The following is a 15,833-nucleotide window of genomic DNA, read 5'->3' on the forward strand; positions in this document are numbered from 1 at the left end:
TACTTGCTATATTCTTCTGCTGATTTTGTCTTGGCCCAAAGAATAGAATCATAGAATCACAAGGTTGGAAAGGACCTACAAGATCATCTAGTCCAACCGTCCTCCTATACCATTTCTACTAAACCATATCTCGCAGCTCCTCATCCAGACACCTCTTGAACACTGTCAGGGATGGCGACTCCACCACCTCCTTCGGCAGACCATTCCAGTGCCTGACCACTCTCTCAGAGAAAAAGTTTTTCCTTATGTCTAATCTAAATCTCCTGTGTTACAACTTATGGCCATTTCCTCAGGTTCTATTTGTTGCCTGGGAGAGGAAGCCAAACCCCTCTTCATTACAACCTCCCTTCAGGAAGTTGTAGAGTGCAGTAAGGTCTCCCCTGAGCCTCCTGTTCTCCAGACTAAACAATCCCAGCTCCCTCAGCCACTCTTCATAAGGCTTGTGCTTCAGACCCCTCACCAGTTTCGTTGCCCTTCTCTGGACACGCTCCAGGGCTTTGATGTCTTTTTTGTAGTGAGGGGCCCCAAACTGAACGTAGACTCGAGATGCAGCTTCACCAGTGCTGAGTACAGGAGGATGATCACCTCCCTGCTCCTGCTGGCCATGCTATTTCTAATGCAGGATGGCATTGGCCCTCTTGGCCACCTGGGTTTGCAGGTTTTAAAATCTGCAAACTCTGGCTCCCTTGAATCCATTTTTTGCATCACTTCTGAGTTTGGCCTAATAACATTAGCCAGAAGAGCCAACTAATTCCTTAAATACATTCAATTGCATGTCCTGAAGCAGACACAAAGTAGACACTCCTAATTACCTGGCAAGGATGTTGGTTTTCCTGCCTGCTGGATACTCTCTAAGAGTAGATTATGTTCTGAAAAATAAAGAAAGTTATGGGGAGATTAAGGTTTAGAAAAACATTCTTTCTAATCAGTTACTCCCTTCCTAAGACTCATATGTGATAGATATTTTTTCTTAAGTTCTGAAAACTAAACATCCAAAGCCTTTTTCTGTGGTTTCCTCTGACTCCATTAAGGAAACTGCACTCTCAGGATTGCCATGTTATAGTCCAAAGAATTACAACAAGAAGCTGTTATGTGATTTGAACTCTTCTGCACACTGACTGCACATCATGCAGTGGCGTGGTCACTAGGACAGCAAATGTTGGGACTCATACCAGTTGTTTTTTCCCCTTGTTAAAGCTCTTGAGATTTGAGCTTCACTGAGTTAAATAAAATATTTCTGCTGGTGAGAATGACTCAGTTTGTGGACAACAGTCTCTCCTACCTTCTTCACATGAGTGAAAGAGCACCACTCCACATATCGGAGATGCCTGCAGACCTACTCCAGGACACTCCTATTCAGCTGTACCATCAGCTGTCTGTGCCCCATCACAAGAATGTATCCTTTGCTTCAGTGGAGAACGTCTTTTACATAAACTTTCATCTGTGTAAACAGGAACCTAGAAATGCTGTAGGTCTGTAGAGTGAAAAGAGAAGTACAGCCACCTTGCTACAAACCCAGCCCTGAGCCAGCCAAGGGCTCAAAGTCATACAGCTGTTTTCAAGCAGCCTGAAGCCAGCAGCAGGACCCAGCTGAGAGGTGCAGGTGTCTGAAAACTGGCTGATATCTTTGCTTCAAGGCTGCATCCACATCATGGTTTTCAAGCTTTTTGCACAGAGATGCACAGAAATATACTGCCTGCCCTTGGATCTGTGGTATTCCCGTCTGAGATTTCCCAATTACCTAAGCAGCCTGTGTACGGTTAAGGATCAAACACAGAGCTCACAAAAGCCTTGTGCTTTGCAAGGTAACAGTATGTCCATACAAGTCTACTGAAAGCCTAGAGATTGCATTATTTTTTCAATTTTTAATTTTTCTTCATCATGTATTTCTGAAAAATATCCCATAGAACAGATATTCTGTAAATGTTCTGATTAATTATGTAAAGTAATGAAGGATCAGTAATGTCAGAAATGAGGCAAAACTTGCAGGAATTATATGGTCCACTAGGGCAATACTGAGGTCACAGTAGTTATCACATGAAATATGTGGTACTTGAGCAATTCCATATGGACTAGTGGAAACAAATTTAGCAGCCCTTATTAGTGGGCTCATTTGGTGTGAAGACAGTTGTGATGTTTGTTCTTCAGTTTGCCTGTTCCCATAAAAATTTGTAAACTTTTAGCTTAAGAAACAAATTTACTTACTTTGCTTCCCAACATGCATTTCTAAGCTTGAGGGCATACCTGCGGAATGCTAAATCGCCTACTGCAGAGAACATGAGTTTCAGTGTGGCACCAAATACCATGTTGATCTGAAGAGCTGCAGTGCTTTGCCTTCACTTGTTTTTACCTCAGAGGTTTGCATTATGTGGGTCTGTAATTGAGCTTTTCATTGCAGTAGATCAGTGTGTTGGGATGGTGTTTGTGTAACCATGGCTACTGCCATTTTTCAGTTAACTTTTTCTTGTATGTAACTGCAGTCACACTTTGGGGTTACTTTATTTTTGTCTCATTTTTGAACAGGAGCCTTTGAAGTAGAAGTGTTCCCTGTTACAGAGTTGCTCACTGGCACCAGTCTTTCAGGCTTTGTGAAAAGAGGCTGGAGTGAAATTCTGTGACTTACATGTTAAATTTGACTGATTCTAATTTGACAGTTTAAAGCTGATGGTTTCTAGGCAAGCCTGCAAGTTCACATTCGCTATTGACAGAGAGAACTCGTGTTTGTGACACCCTTCAGGGAAAGCATCTTTCCTTGAGATATAGTCCAACAAAGCAAACTGCACTCCTTTCATAGTCACCATAGGAGCCAAAGTCTACTGCCATCAGTTGAAGCCTTCCATTTACTTCAGTGTTATTGTTCGGGGCTCTGTGGTAAAGGGAATCTTTTCCATTGCTGAGCAGTAAGCAGGAGGATCTGAGATGTGGCAGTGTTGGGGTCATGGGGGCACAATGAGTGCAGTGATGTTTGTCTGAACTTTCAGAGGTCCCTTAAAATCTCTTTTTCTGCTTTAGATGTAAAAGACTATGCTGCTTTTCAAAAAAATGGATGATTTTAAGCAAAATCATTTTTTGCTGCTCAGCCAAACAGCAACATTCTCTAACGTCTGACAGAAAAATACTGAAAACATGAAGGGAAGCTCTGCCTGTATGACGACTGCCACGATTCCCTTCAAATCATTTAAATCAGAGTGAGACTGAATATGAACACAATTGCAAAACAGTAGAAATCTATAGAAATCAGTAGAACTTGTCCCACTGCAAATCTGGCCCCTAAGGCACACTTTGAAACAAAGTGATAGCTAATTTTGTTCAGGCTGGCTATTAAGAACAATCCATGACAACAATTGTTAATGGAAACAGCCAACTCCAAAAGTGGAGCTAATGCATTGCCTTCAAAACAAACAGAGTTAATCAGTTATTACCACTATCTGCCCTACTTGGGCAGAGATTCTAATGGAATGTGCTGTCTGTTTGGATTCATATAATGTATCCTGTAGGCCAGAGCGCTAAGTAGATTTTAGCACCAGTTTTCATCCTGTGGTTGAAGGGAGATTTACTTTTTAATTTATATATATACTCACATATATATTTTATTGCTCCTTCTCTTTCCTGCAGCTGACAGTTAAGAAAAGAAAAGCATTAAAATATTAGACCAGAATTTGAGGTGAGGTGATAATGTAGCTTATATTGCCTGGCTGCTATACCAGCTTCCTTGGAGAAGGAATTGCAAGGATTTGTTGAAGAATAATAATTCTAAATTTGCCATACTCATGAGTGCAATTAACTGAGAACAGACTTCAGGGAATAAGAAGCCTGCTGCTGCTGGCTAAGAAGTGATTAGTAACTGGCATAAAACTTCACTGTTAGGGTAAATACAAAAATGAGACATTAAATATGCTAGAACTATCTAAGCTCTCCTTATCGCTGCTTATGACTGCTGACAACAGGAATGTTTGTGATATGACATGGAGTCAGAATTAACTTTACGTATAGAATTTTCTATTCTCCTCACACTCTGTGGAGGAGAGTATTGCTATCTGAGTGATTGGCTATGAGTACAGCTCTTTGCTTTGATGTGCTCTTCTCAAGTCACATTTGCTTTTCACAGTCTGTTTTCTCACTGTTTGTGCTACCCTCATTAGTATTTTAATCAGTGCTACAAAGAAGTTTGGAGGAAGTTTCTGTCTAACTGAAGCTAGTATTCAAAACCCCAAACCCTGGAGCCATGGTGGATCTTTTTCTGCTCACTCCTGAGAGCTGCTCCCAGACCTGATTCCCAGCTGTGCAGAGAGCAGTCCAGCTGCTGGGCCCCACAGTGCAGCACTCCAGTGTGCCTGATGCTCCATGAGTACACATACACCCTCACCAACCATGCCCCAGGGGTTCTGTGATGCAATCTGTAATGCAATTGTGAAGATAGAGGTGAAGGAGCATGCTAAGTCCATCCTTCCTCTCCAGTCTGCTTCTTAGCAATGGTGCAGATATAATCTACCTTATTGATTTGAAGGTCTCATCAATCACAGTCAAACCAATCCTTCCTTTTATGCCTATTTTCAGCTGCAGAATGCTGCACCACACAAGCAACTGTTGTATCTGTTGTTATTTATGTATATTGCCTAGCATCTTGTTCCAGTTCCAGCTTTCATTCATTTCTAGTTGTGTACCTTTGAACCGTAATCCTTGCTTCTGTCTATCTCTCTGAGTTTCCCATCCTTGATTGTTCTTATGTTTAATATATATGCATATTTCTATTAAATTTCTCTCACACTCTTCTGTCAAGATATTCTTGACTTTCCAGGCCTGACAGCAAAATTAGCACCTGACCTTCTCGTATCATAGTGATCCCTCATGTCCAGTGGGCTGCAGACAGCAGTTCTCCATCAATCGCACAGTGCAGATCTCTGACTTCAAGCTTCCTGCTTCTCTAGTTTGTTTCCCTCTGGTGTACAATTCTCTCTGTCAAGGAGGATAAACATCTTACAAACTACGAGTATGGAGTATAATTGTTAGGAATCACTGTCCTTGGCAGCTGCTAAGCACAGAGGTCCTCTGCAGCCACAGTGAGTGTCATTCCTTGCCAGCATCAACCCTTGCTGGACCAGAAGGAAACTAACACATTATGCTTGGGACCCAGGAAAAAAACGTGATCTAGAAGAAGGAACAGAATCGTGGAGCAGATGCATGCTGATCCCTGTCACTGACAGAGCACCGCAGGTACCTCACAGGTTTAAAAATACTTAAGACTTTTCTCTTCCTAGAGTATTTCTCAGTATTTGGACCTGCTCCAGAACCTCAATGTTCTGTACCTCTATACTGAGGCGCCCAAAACACAATACTCGAGGTCAGGCCTCACCAGTGTCGAGTATAAGGGCAGGATGACTTCCCTAGTCCTGCTCAACACACCATTCCTGATACAAGACAGTATGCCATTGGCTTTCTTGGCCACCTGGGCACACTGCTGGCTCATATTCAGCCGACTGTCCATCAATACACCAAGGTCCCTTTCCACCAGACAGCTTTCCAGCCACTCCTCCCCAAGCCTGAAGGGTTGCCTGAGGTTGTTGTGACCAAAATGCAGGATCCTACACTTGGCCTTATTGAAACTCATACAGTTAACCATGGCCCATTGATCCAGTCTATCCAAGTCCCTGTGTAGTGCCCTTCTGATACACTGACAAAATTTCTGGAGCTGCTGTAGAATAGGAATAAGCAACGATTTTTAGAGCAACTTCTTATCTCAGGAATAAATCCACCTACCAAACTAAGTAGAATTGACTGGGGTGTCACTGGGGCACAGGGTTTCATCACAATACCTAGAAAGAACTGGGTGAGTGGAGAGCAGATTTGTAAAAGTGAGTGAGTTTAACTCACTGACAAAAAATGCTGTTGAGAGGGGTGTGATCTCTGTCCTATCCTCTTTAAGGAGGTTGAGCTGTACCTGGCAGATATTATGGAAGTTGTCCTCTTCCTTGAATTAGATGCTTAAGTCATTCATTCTAGCAGTAACCTAAGAAAATACAAGAATTTTTCCCACATAATATGGTATTAGTATCTTTCCTCATGTAGTAGATTTAGGATGGTATCCTCAGACTAATTTAGATAATGGTTTGATCCCAGGTATCTCATTTCACATTGACTGTTTTCCTTTTCTGCCCACTTCCTCATCCACAAGATCTATCCTATTCCATTCTGGAAATATTTAAACAGTATCTGAGGCCTTACTTCCTACTTTTCACATCTTACTGGCTCGCATAAATGTTTCTCAGCTCCACAGACGTCTTGCTTTGAGCATGAAGTGGGAGTAATGTGTTTAATTTAGGGCTGTTAATTATACTGCAGAAGGGCACTGAATTGAAGTTCAGTCCCCAGGTGAACCCAGTAATCAGTCCTTGACAGTAACAAGGACTGTGGTGTAAAGGTGTTAAGCTCAGGCCTCAGTGAGAAACATGGAACTCAACAGTAATGGGTTTGATCTAACCAAATGCCAACTAAAGAACTCTGCCTGTGGCCAGGTGTGGATTTTCATGGAAGCTGAGATCAAGCTTTTCTTGCTCTTGCCATCTTTCTGACAGACAGTTCCGAAACAGTCCATTTTGTGAGTTGATTTTAAAAAAGGCTGAGTATCTCCTGCTGAAGAACTGAAACTCAAGTTAGAAATAATAAATCTAGCTTCCATTACATGCAAATTTATTCAGTTTAGAAAGAGTTAATAGTTATGGTTAAAATGAGGAAATGATATCCTCCCATGTCTTGAAACAAGACACTTACTGTCTTGCACCCTTTCATTCTTGTGTTCATTTTGCATATGACAGCAAAGACAACTTCTCCTTGCCATTCTTTTGATCGATAACCATTTTGAAAAACATGACACTGCATGCAAAATAGCACCTAGTTATGACTTTGATAATTAATGCTAGTTTAGGCAATCAAAAGTTGAAGAGTAATTATCTACAACAGTGTTTCAATTAGTCCTTCTCCATAAATGTATACATAATTTTCATCTTCTCAACCCATGTAGTACAAATGTGGGAATGTTCTGAAGACATTTCCATCTTCTGGCACAGGTATCTGAGACTATTTCTAAATATTCTATGGAAGACATAAAAAAGAAAAAAAAACTATTATTATTAGGCTTAATTTCTCTAACCAGAAGGTCATTGCTCTACTAGAATATTCTTAGAAATGTATATCAATTGGAAGGCCAGTATCCAGTAATCTCTTTGATATGTACCATCACATATAAGAGACCTTATACCCATTTGCACAGAAGCCCTGAGAAATGTAGAACAGACTGCCTGTGTCCGTATCAGTAAAACAAATAGTGTCAGGAAACACCCACAGGCACTGAAATAAAATTATCCCTGTTATTAAATTTTAGAATGATTCCTGACACAAATCTGTGCTCAGGCCAATTTTTTTTTATTATTTTTTTTTTCCCCTGTATGGTTCCTGATAATGTATGGGGAGTTACTGGAAAGCAGAGACTTGGATATCCCTGCTTTTGAGAATGAGATAATTATTACTATTAGCATGGATTATTTCAAACCAGTTGCTTTCAGAGAATGTTCTTACAACTCTGAATGTAAATACATAAGTCATTCTTGGACAGATGTGTCACTCTACTCCAAGAGAAGGAAAGGGAAGGGCAGTACTCCAGGCAGGCCGTTCTCTGTATTTTAAATCTTTCATTAAGTTCTTTGGGAAAATGCAGAAAATTTTGGAGCTTTTTAGTTTAGCGATCTTTCTGAATTTATTTCTGTGCATTATTTCTGAAAGTTTTATCACTTCTCAGCTTTTGTTTATTAGTGAAAACTCCATTCCGCAAACCTCCCCAAAAAGTAAAAACCAGGTCCCTTTTGGAATAAAAAATTCTTTAACATTTTTGTAGTCCCTAAGAAAGACTTAGAATTCCTATCTCTTCATTCCAATATGCATATATCAAATGATTACTGCCTTCCTCCTGTCATGTTATGCAAAGTGTTTTGAAAATCCATGTTACGTGCCACACTGATAACAATAGTATCTTTGTGTTAGGAGAATTGCTTTGGCTGTCACAATCTCAGAACATAAAGAAAAGGGCATGTATTGTTGGAAATAATCTTTTTTAATGTAAAACTGGAAAAAAACAGATAAGCTTTTGAATCTATGAGACCTTCTTCAGGTATCCTTTATGCTTAGACCGATAACATAGTAATAAGTCAACTTTCAAGACACAGGGCATGTTATTCCACTTGTATTAGAAAAGTGATTCTTATCTTACACAAGTGCACAAAATATGTGATAATTGGTAACAATGTACTCTGTCATAAATTGTTATTATTTATTACTTCTATAGCGCCATAGGTGAGTATAGCATTGTACAGACAAATAAAAACTGACAGTTCCTTACCTCGAGGAGCATACAAACAAAATTGCACATTACAGAGCCACCAGTAACGAAAAACAAAAAGAGCAAGTATAGAAGCCAAAACTTCCATGATCAGGAGAGGTGCATTTCATCTGAAACAAATACTGCTTGCTCCTTTTTTATGTTATTAAAATGAGTGCACGAGACACAGAAAAATACATTAACTGTGTCTGGAATTACAGTACACTGAAGCTGTTTTTGTTTGTGTTGGAGGAGATATGAGATGGTCTACCAATTAAAAAAGAGCAGAAAATTTCTACACTGTGAAGAGTAGAGCTCTACATTAACTTGTACAAATGCAACACCATTTACACAGGACATCTTATTATATGCTTCAGTTAAGAGCCAAGTTGTTCTGGTGTAGGTATACTCCATGAAAGCTCAAGAACAGTCAAGCACAAAGTTAAGCAAAGAGAGTCTGCATGTTTAAGTAATCATAGAATCATAGAACAGCTGAGGTTGGAAAGGACCTCGAAAGTTCATCCAGCCTTACCTTTCATAGAGAAAAAGGAGGCTAGATCTTTCACATCTTGAAAACCTCCAGCAATAGGGATTCTACCATCTTTCTGAGGAGGTTGTCCCAGTTATTAATTGTTCCCACTATAAAATATTTCTTTCATATATTAATACAGAGCATCTTTTGATGCAGCTTGTACACATGGACCATGTAGCTTCTTGTGAAAAGAGCCTCTGTCCTCCTTGTAGCTGCCTGTTGGTTACTGATATAGTGTGACGAATCCCTCACAGTTCCTCTTCTTCAAGATGAACAGACCTAATTCCTTTAGGTTTTCTTAACCCCTTACAGGCCCAATTCTCCAATATTGGAGCAAGTCTAGTGAAGGGCCACAAAGATGTTTAAGAGAATAGAAGATCTGACATATGAGGAGAGGCCGATTATTCTGGAACTATTCAGGTTGGAGAAGAGAAGACTGAAAGGAATCTTATCCATACACATGAACACCTGGAGGGAAGGTATAAGATAGAACCAGGCTTTTCTCAGCGTTGCTTAGTGTAGTCAATGTCTATTGGTAATTTGAGAGTACAGGGATAGCTTTTTGAGAAGATAGGTGTTGCCTCCGCTAGATACAGCCTGTTTTAGCTGACACCAAAATGAACCCAGTGCAGGATGCAGCTGAGCACATTAGCCAATATGACAGACTCTGTGAAAACATATTTATGAAATGGCAGAAAACATTGGACAATTGGAAAGCACTGGAGAGAATCACTCAATTCTGACCACAGCTGCCCCTGTATTGACTCCTTGAACGGACCGAGTGTAACCTGCAACAATATAGAGGTTATGGTCTAGGAGTCTAGAGTGAAGTTGATGAGAGAAAATGGACACAAATTGAAATACACAGAGTTCAATTTAAACATAAGATAAAGCTGTGTTCTTTACTCTAAGGGTGATTAAACACTGGCAGAGGTTGTTTGGAGATATTCTGGAGTTTACATCTCTGCAGATACTGAAAAGCTACCTGGATGCAGCCTTGAGTGTCCTGCTCCAGCTGACCATGCCCACAGCAGCATCCTCAACTGGAAGACCTCCAAAGGAACTTCTTGGCATCAGCCATTCTGTTACAGACCGGGCCATTGCAAAGAAGAGCCTGGCATCTGTGCTGGGTTACTCTTTGCACTTAGAAGATTGAATCTTGGATTTCAGTAACTTTTTTTGTTTTAATGCAGGTAAAATCACAAAGTTTTTACTTGACATCACTTTTGGAAAATATTCACCTGTGTGAAAATAAACCCACAAGTATGATTACTGTTGTAATTATCCATTGAGATATGTTATTTGCATAATTAATTTTATGTACAGATGCATCAAAGGCAATTTAGTATGAAACATTTTATTAAGTTCTGTCAATAACGATGAAGAGAGTTTTATTCCATTTTGCTGTAGTTCAAAAATACTCCTAAGGGTGCTGTTTCTAATTTCCTGTTTGGGGAACCAATTGTGGCTATTAACAAAACAGAGTCCTCTATTGTTTTTAGCAGCAATATTCAGTTTCTATAATGATTATTTCCTGGGAGATATGTGCAGAATTTGAAATGGAAGACATAAGTCAAGTGACATACAAATCATTAGAATTAAAGCCGAAAAGCACATTCAGTATGATGTTTGCTATGATACACAGTTTATTGGTGTTCCTTATCTCATGACACTCTTTCAGTAACATTTATAATTACCTATGATTTCTTCCATCTTTCTAGCAGCATTTTATTTAGAAAGTATGCAATCAAAATAGCATTTTCTTGGAAAAACAGCTCTTCTATCAGCATAGAGTAGTACTGATTGCATTTACACAGCAATTATTTTTGTTAATGAAATGCTGAAGTTGAAAGTCAAAACATGGAGAATGACGAAGACTTTCTCAGGACTGGTACAATGGCTTGAGCCACAAAAGAATGGAACTGAAACCACCAGTTCATCAAAGTGGAAAGTTTTTTCTTCTGTATTTTCTATTGTGTAAATTAAATGAATGTACTAAAATAACATGTTAACATTTCCATGCAAAGTAAACGGTATATAATATAGATATCATGTAGCCAATTTAACAGTGTAGTACACACATATTTGATATCTATCTGATTAGATATTTAAATAATGTTTGTTTTTATTTCTGATATAGTTCTTCTTGGGAGTTAAGTGCACTCAATTGAAGTTTATTTGCTGCTTGAATCTCTCCAAAGAGAATAATTTCTCAGAGAGTGCCTATGAGCTACCCATGCAAAACAAAAACATTACTCAGTGTCAGAAAATATTACACAGTAGAGTATTATTTGCCCAACAACTATGTTGGTGTTTATTTTGGGTGTGTTGTTTCTATTTAGCTTATGTTTTGAGTTTATTATGATTTTTGTCCTCATGACTGTTTTGCTTTCTAATCTATTTTGGTAAGAACTTTTCAAACACAGTTACAAAGCAATCATTATAAAGCTATGAGTTTACTGCAGTGCCATTTCATTCATTAAAACTTCTCATTCTATAATGTCACTTGACTGTCTTCTAAATATGCCAAACTTTTTATTGACCTTATGATAATTCAAATTCGGTATACTTTTGATTTTGCCATACTAGCTTGTAAAAATACCCCTTAAAATGGAGAGGCAATGAGCAGCTTTTCATTCTCATCTTTCTGTTGCCTTCTTTTTCATTATTCCACCCTCACCTTTCAGGACAGCAATGAAGCACATATCAAACATGAGTATATGCCAGAGATTCCTATAGAATCTGTGAATTGTGTTTGTATCTGAATGCTTGTCTAAAGCACAGTTAATATAAGCCAAGTTAACAAAGGACATCTAAACCTAGTTTTACAAAAAAAATTCTTTAAACTGATTGATAAATAGTCAACATTTGCATACTCTAATACATACATCCTCCTAACAGAATTATAGTCTTGATGTACATAGCTGGCTAGCAGATGTGAACCCATGGTACAGAATCATCTCAGAAACAATTTGTTCTGCCCTCGGGCAGAACAACTGAGTTAAAATGCACAATACTTTGCACAAAAATACTGACAATATTCTCCTTCTTATATCTACAATGTTTCTTACTGAAGATATTTTTTCAAAGGAAAAGTTTCCTAAAAAAATGATTGCATTTAAGGCTCATGGAACTGAATCACAAAATACATGTTTGGTACAAGCAGAAGTAAAAAATGCAGCTGTGTTCACATGAAATTAATAAGAACTTTCATAAAAATAATCTGATGTAGTACAACCCTCAGCCTCCAAGAGAGCATGAAGGAGGCAGAGTAGGAATACTCTTCTCAAAATTTGCTGTGTTCAAAGCTATAGTTTGATAGACATGGAAGATTTCTAATATCAATACATAAAAACAGTTTCAAAGGGGTGATGACAGGCCTGAAGTCCAAAGATAAGAGACATGCTAGAAACAATAGTCTTGAGGTAATTATCTTCTGGGAAGATCCTGAGGATGTTCAGTCCTAGAGGAAGACTACACAGATGTTCAGATTGTGGATGTTGAAAGATTTTTCCTGGTAGGAGAACTCAGAAAAACAACCCAAATGAAATTTTTATTTCATATCCCAAAATTGGAGCTCACAAATCCTAACTCCCAGGCACACAGGCTCAAGACAATAGAAGGAAAAGTAGGAGAAATGGGAGTAATTGAGCAAAAGAGATGTGATCTCTCTCGGCTCATTTAGAAAAACGAATTATTTTAATTGCAATTCTGACACGTCTTTATAGAGTGCGTGAAAATATAGGCCTGAAGACTCTTTTTCAACATTGGCCTACAGGGGTTCATTCAAATCTTTACTGAACAGCTCACTGAAGCTCTAATTGAAACATTTAATTTGGCACTCCATAAAAATACCTTGAAATACATTTTATCACTGTACCAGCAAATATTAAATGTTACTTATTACAAGCAGGGAAAAGATGATCCTGTGAAAAATTGATTCTTGCTTCAGAGGCACCAGAAAGAAGCTAATTAACAAAATGCACTGCAAATTGCATGCATGAAATAAGTCAGGCTTGATTATACAGAGATTTTCAGTGTGAAAAGACAGCATATTTTGTCATTGTTTTTTAATGCTCTTTTAAGCATCACGTGAGAGAATCTGTACATATCTACATGGACATAATACTGTTCACTGTCCTCATAGAGAGTATTTATTTAAACCTCCAACAAAGGAATCAAGGACAACTGTACCTTAGATGAAGGACAGATTGAAGAAAAGTGAAGCTATACAATATCTTTCTTTTTTTTCTTTTTATTACAATGGCTTTGAAGAAATTCTTGGTTATGTTTGACATTTCTACTGATGAATGCTGATTTTCACTGGAGCATACTAATAGAGAAAACAAAGAACAATTGAATGTCTTGAAGTAAAATGAGGGTCATTTTAAAGATATGCATAGAGGAGTCTTACCACTAATATATGCATCCTGTGTAACCCAATGTTGATAAGAAGATGAAGTGCCATATGTCTGTGAAAGAAGATTCTGTAGAAGTTAAACTTCGCTCCTTGCATTAAAATTTCTGGTTGCTTTTCCTTTCCCCAAGATTGTCACAAAGTCAAGCACTGTTCTTTCTCAAAGGGGATTCTGCACTGCAGTTTGCTGTGAGCCCAAGAGAAACTAAAACAAGGCACGAGTCCTGAAAGGCAGTGGGAGCATAGATCACCATGAACAAATGGGCCACCTCGAAGAGGTGAGTCTTCAAGTAGGAGAGTCACCATTAAAGAAGTTGTCAAGAAGATGGACTGAAGATGAGTCAGAAGTAACAAACGCAAGTGATTCAGCAGCTTAATCCACCAAACCACTTTATTGTCAGAGTGATCCTGTTATACTTGATGAAAATAGTTTTCTTTTTTTTATTGTAGCAAATTATTCATTTTCTATTATTTTAGAATTAACTAATCAATGATGTGAAGATAGTTAAATTATGCTGTTGCATTTACAAAGGCTGCTCTGAAAGTAATGCCTCCTATTTTTTCATATTGGCCCAAGACATCAAACCCAGATGTTGATGGTATGGCAGTGGAGGTTGAATTTCTCACCAATATTTCATCATATTTTGATGCTGTATGACAGGTGGCAGCAGAGGGGCAGTCCAACAAAATGATTTCTGACATGGAAGTGCAGATGAAGCAAAGATATGGAATTGAATTTCTCCATGTGAAAAAAGAAAAAAAATGCATCCACTGACATTCTTCAGTGCTTGTTGAATGTTTATGGAGACCAAACAGTGGATGTGAGCACAGTGAGGTGGTGTGTGGTATGTTCCAGGAGTGGTGACAGGAGCAGTGGGTTACCTTCACCAGCACAGACTTTTTTTTTTTTTTTTAAAATTTGAGTGCTGCATACAGGCTCTTGTTCATTACTGTTGAAAATACAGGGCTAATGGTGGTGACTATGTTGAAAAACTGTGTTTGTAGCTTAGAATTTGCTCCATCAAATAGTGCTATTGTGCTCTATCTTTTGTAGTTTCCATGGAAATAAAAAGGAGATATTACTTTCAGAGAGTCCCACATACAAAGATTTACTTACTCAATTGTGAATTTTGCATTGTTTTAAAAATTAATAGAATAACTAATATTTGATCAACTGATGAGCCAGTGCACAAGAAAAACAAGGAAGTACCCCGATCCTGAAGTGTCTAAAAAAATTCTCATGAAGTTAAGCATATAAGAGAGCTGCAATAATATATTTTATCAGTACTACAAAGCTGTTTGGCTTAAGATAAATCCAGTGCAATTGTTTAAAAAATTAATCTGAAAAAAAAAAATTCGTTTTAAGTTGAAAATAGTAAGTAAAATGTCAGGTCTCCAGAAAGTGCTGACTTAAATGGTTTTTCAGAAATCACTGCATAATTTTGGACAAGAATATTCATGAGTCTTCAAAACTCACTGTCTTACTGTTACCATACTAGAATTTATCCCAACACTTTTCTGATTGGAGCAATGTTCATTCTCTGCTCCAATATAAGAAATAAAATAAAACAGAAAGAGGAGATTGTGAACAAGAAACACAATGAATTCATGCATTGAGATTATTTTAACATAAAAATAAAAAAATACACAACTTTTTCATATTTTTCAATAGTTTTGTGTAATCAGCACTAAAGGAATGAAAGTGTTCTTGGGCAAGTAAATCATGGAAAAAGGCTGATAATGATACGGAAATAAATGAAAGTATGAGGGTTAGGTTCTTTGTTAAATGTGATGCTGATATATGTTACAGTGCTAAGTAACCCAGCCTTGAATAAGTTGAGAGTACTGCAATAGATCCCAAAATTCATGCAGCAAAAGGTAACAGTAAAACTATATTCATATGAGGAAGGAGAAGTAGTAGAAATTGTCTGACTTTTAAGATCTCAACCATGGGGCTATTTTTAACAAAACAGGTCATTCAGTGTTGAAGAAGCTATGGAGAGAAAGGAAAGAAGTACAACTACCTGACCTTGGTCAGATCAAACCCTGACCCTGGTTAAGCCGTACCATCCAATCTTTTGTGCCTAGTTCATATGGTGATAATAGATCAAGATAAAGGTGCTTGAGTTTTTAAGATAGCCTTTTTAGAAGTATTGTCACCTTTGAAGATCTGCAGTATTAAAGCCATTTCTCTTTACAGTGATGGAAATCTTTTACTGTATTCTATAACTGTAAAGTTCCTAAGATGACCATAAATTAAAATGATAGAAAAATATCTACTGTAAATGGAAATATTCATAATTATTTTTATAGTTATCTTAAGAGGCTATTTTTACTAGGAAACACTAACTTAAAAACACCAAAAAACAGCAATACAACAACATTGTATTTGAAATTTGTTAGTGCAATAAGTGAGCAATTTTTTAATGAGCTTATTTTTTCATTTTAATTTAGCTTAACATTTTAAGTAAAAAATTGATGTGCAAAGGACATCCTAAAGAATGAAAATCCATGCA

The sequence above is a fragment of the Meleagris gallopavo genome, chromosome 6 (genome assembly GCF_000146605.3).
Source record: "Meleagris gallopavo isolate NT-WF06-2002-E0010 breed Aviagen turkey brand Nicholas breeding stock chromosome 6, Turkey_5.1, whole genome shotgun sequence".
NCBI lineage: Eukaryota > Metazoa > Chordata > Aves > Galliformes > Phasianidae > Meleagris > Meleagris gallopavo.